This window comes from Apteryx rowi, unplaced genomic scaffold, assembly GCF_003343035.1.
Source record: "Apteryx rowi isolate R43461 unplaced genomic scaffold, aptRow1 scaffold_578, whole genome shotgun sequence".
Taxonomy (NCBI): domain Eukaryota; kingdom Metazoa; phylum Chordata; class Aves; order Apterygiformes; family Apterygidae; genus Apteryx; species Apteryx rowi.
Genome location: NW_020450847.1, coordinates 160175 through 164724, shown reverse-complemented (window position 1 = coordinate 164724; position 4550 = coordinate 160175).

Sequence of the window (4550 nt, the reverse complement as noted above, 5' to 3'; positions counted from 1 at the left end):
GGTAGGCAGCAGGCCCCTGTGACACACTGTGATAGAAACAGTGGGGTTGGGAAATTATGGGTCTTGAGTGGGAGAAACGGAATGTCTTTCAGCTACATAGGCAGTCAAAGGCAGGAAGAAGGATCGTTGTTATCAGGGAGCATATATCCAGCAAGAATGAGGAACTGTCAGTTACCTGTGGCTGGATGCGTGGAGCTAGGCTCAGGGCTCTTTTGCAGTCAGGGAGTAAGGTGAAAGGCTCTAGTGGATAGCAGAGATAGGCACAGCCTCTGTCTAAATGGAAGTGAAGAAGGAATGGCTGAACCTAGTGACTATCTCATGTGGAGTGAGAAAACAGAGCTACAATGATCTGTGCTAACAAGGGGCCTCAGACCTAGATGGTGCCCCATTTCCCTCCACCCAGTACATTCATTGCAGGGTAGGAGACAAGTGATTCAGGGAGCCAAAGGAGCAAGCTGCACCTGGGAAGATGTAATGTTTTGTCTTGTTGGGGTGACATGCCCAGCTGTCAGAAAGGGGGTGGCCTGTTAGTACTAGCCTGAAGCCAGGACAAGTCTGGAGAAGTCCCCTCTGAAAAGATAAAACAGAATCTTGACACAGCAAGTGCTGTGTCCTGTCACATCCCTCAGACAGAGCGTTGCCTGGGGACCTGTCTAGAAAGCCAGCCCCACTACCAGCCAAGACAAGGCTTGCTCCACAGCCTGGTAATAGCCATGGGAGGGGATGAGTCAAGCCCTCCTTGTTTGTCTTAGCTTGTGTTCTCCGCAGTCCCACATGGCTCCTTGGAAAGGGGAGCCCAAGTTCCCACAGTTGTGATAAAGAACAGGAGAGGAACTGCCACCCAGTGACTCCTGCCTTTGCCCAATGTTTCAGGTTGGGCCCTGAATGGAAGGAGATGCCCCAGCTGGTATACTGCCCACATTAAAGTTGAGCACATGTGGTCTTGTGCCTCAGTGGATGGACTTAGGGATCACCACAGTCCAGCAGCTGTGACTGCACTGTGGAGGCCTGGGGGGTGGGGGGAAGGGTTATATATCTGGGATATGCCTGAGAAGAATAATTAAAATAAGCATCATCCCTGACCCTGCTGTCATTGTGCCAGTTGTTGACGAACTACAGACTCAGCCCATGGGGATACCATTTCTACTACTACTAGTGTACAAACCTTGAAGCTCCTCTACTGCTTTTCCTCACACTTCTCATGGTTTCTCCTAGCACTCCCTGCAGTAGGACCTCTGCAGCTTTGGGGAACAAGGTGCAATTGAACATGCTGTGATAGATGCATCTCCTGCACCCTTTCTGTGAGCTCTCTTACCTTCAACCCTGCTTTGAAGCTGTCTCCAAATAGTAATACAATGCTATTGGGACTGTAACCCTTCATCTCTTCTCAGCAATAGCTCCTTGCCAATTACACTTAGTAGATATCTCTAAATGCAGTTGTTGGCCAAAGGAGCTGTTGATCATATCCCAGGATTCCCTTGCCTCATCTCAGGCTGGTGTAATGACCACCTTCTCCCAGTACCAAATCTACCTTGGTGTGTGCTCCACCTCCTCCTGTGCAAGTCCACTATTGGAAGGGCTGAGTTTTACTCTTGTATATGCACACAGAATGGAACTGAAGGAGTTATTTTTCCTGGGTGCTCTTAAACATGATTTTCCTGGTTTTGGAGGAAAACACTAAGTCTGGATAATCATTCAACCAGACAATTCTAGTCTCCTGACTTTTAATAAGATGCCAGGCACAGTCTGAGCCTTTAGGAAACTAACTGCTTAGGAGGCAATTTCAAGCATTTTCTCTCTTCACTTCTCATCTCCACATGGTGGCTGGAGCAGACATGACAAAGGACTGAGGGGTAAAGGCTGCAGTGGATGGGTCTGTCCCTGTTCCTGTGGAGACAACAAAGGACAAAAGTCTGTGTTCCTGAAGTATTAAAACTAGCCACCAGGAACTTTTTGTGCCTCATGACCAAACAGAACTGCCAAGCCTTCAAGGATAGGGTTCTTTCTAACTGGCCCCTTAGCGCATGTTTCAGCCCCATGTGCAAAGTCTAAAGCAGAATCTCCGCTAAGATAGTGGGGCTTGTGGCAGGCATCCTAGAGCAGGGCTGTGCATATCCCACTGAAGGCATCAGTGTTGCATACATGCTTATTACCCACAACCACAGGGTGCCCCCAACAGTGTCTTTTATCTGAGAAACACAGAGACTATTCCACATATTAGATGCCTCATGAAGCAGGTGTTTTTCTGCAGCTCATGGACTGCAGACAAGAAAGAATGTGGATGTATCAAAGTTTAGGACAAGACCAGGCACTCAAAATTCAAGCTTTGACTTTGCCCAGCCTGGAAACAGAATGGGACAGGTGCTCATTTCCTGGCAAGGATCAGAAGCCAGGCTGGGACTCCAAAAGGCCTAGCAATGAAAAGAAGTCAGGCCCTGCAATGAAGATGAACATGGAGTATTGCATGCACAGGGCTGGAAGGCTCTGGAATTGCAGTGAAAGTGACAGGTGTAGGAACTGTATTGACTTGAGGAAAGTATATTCAATCCACAATGGCAGGATTGGTGGTGGGACTTGGGAGAGGCAGCCTTTGTTTTCTGTAGCATACCTCCAACTCTGTCGTGAGCTGGGCACCTCAAACCTTCAAGTGCAGTTCTCCCTTTCCCTTTTTTTAACCACTGGGATACAGGAACTCACCCTTAGTCCCGCTAATCACTTCATACCCTCAACCTGCCATGTGGCAAGTTTCTTGACCAAGGACCCTAGCCTGCATCTTCCTCCCTCTCCATCATCTTCAGGACCATGCCTGTGATGGCAAAAGACATGTTGAGCCCTCACCTTACTTGCAAGGGGCATTGTAGCTCATCACTGTAGTTTCTTCTGTAAGAGGAGAGAAAAAGTGCCAGTGAGATACACTCACCAAAAAATCACTAAAGCAACCCAGCATTGTGCCTGTGCTTCTAGGAGAGGTGTGCCCTCAGTTTACAGGCCATGACTCCTGCCACTGTGACAACTGAAATCACTTGTACGTGTCAAAGTTTCTGCGCTGCAGTTAGCCTGGGTTCACTCAAGGGACTTTTGAAGCCATAAGTCCCAACCAGCACTGCTATGGGATTCCTCACTTTCTAAAGAAACAACAATCCCTGACACATTTTTAGCTTTTCCTCCCATTAGGGACCTTAGAGAACATAGGCCTAATTATTGTCACTGTCATTATCCTAAGCTATCCCCTCACTTTTCTGCCTCCCACAAAATGAATGTCCAAAAGCACAGCTCTGAACTCCTGGCTCTCCTCCTGTTGGAAGAGTTAGACACTAAACAGAGCCACGTGCCAGCTTCAAGCTTGCAAGTTTTGGGGGCAATGGTTTTCCACCATTTTGAAGCCCAAGAAGGTAAGTCACTAGAGAGTTTTTAAGGGGAGGTTAGATGAACGTGTCAGAGATGGTATTGTCTTGGACTTGACAATTTCAGAAAGTTCCTTCCAATGTTACATTTTTGAGATTTCTGAAGTCCAGCATCTGAGCTCACCTGGCATGTAGTAATCATAGACCTTGATATTAGCAGACTTAAGATCCTTCACCTGTGTGTTCTGCTGCACCAGCAAGGTGTAGACCTGAGGCTGCCGAGTCAGCTAAAGCCAAGAGATGCAAAGATTACAGCCAGAACCAAAGTCTTGTAAGACAATCCCTTCAACCTGCCTTCACTTCACTCCCTGAACGTTCCCTTCACACAGACTTCTGCAGAGGCCTCACCACTGTGACAGATCAGTCCCGCCTTTCAGTCCATCTCAGAGATACCTTTTACCTCAAACTCTGTGGTCATACCCCACTTGGGGGCACCAGATTTAACTTAGTTCATGAGAAATATCAAATCCATGGAGTCAATGAGCATTAGGTATCTAAATGCAGTACTAGTGTTCCCAACACATCCCACATTCCCATTCGTTTCTGCTCTGAACTCCTTCATGCAGGGCTTCTTTTCCTGCATCAGGCCTCAGTTGCTACTTGTTCCTATGTAGTCACATTAGATCAGCTCTTATTCTATAATCTCACACAGCCTGTTAGGTTAGACAAATACAAAGTGTGGATGAACATCTGCTGGATGGTGGTAGTTACATGAGCTGCTGTTCAGTGGATTCCATTTTGTGCTACTTGGCAGTCTAAGCTGAAATCTTTCTCCGCACGCCTTTCTACTCTGTGCTGTAGATGTAACAAAAAGAGCCCTTCTGCAAGTCTAATGCAGCTACGCTAAAATAACCAGTTCACTATGAGGCTAGCTTAGCTCAGCTGATACACAGGTGGGGATAAAGAGTCACGTGCCAGAGAAATGTTGAAGTGCTCCTTGGAAATTCAGAGGTTTTCAAATTCATGACAGCTCTTGTTTCTGGTATTGTTTAGCTATGAGTGTGGCTAGTGAAAGGCTGGAGTGATTGCTAATCTGTGGACTAATGAGGCTGTGGAGTGAGCATTGCTGCTCACAAAACCATCTGGTTTAATTTTGAGTAATCCTGGCAAATTCTGTGAGCAATCTTGGATGCTTCCTACTGCATT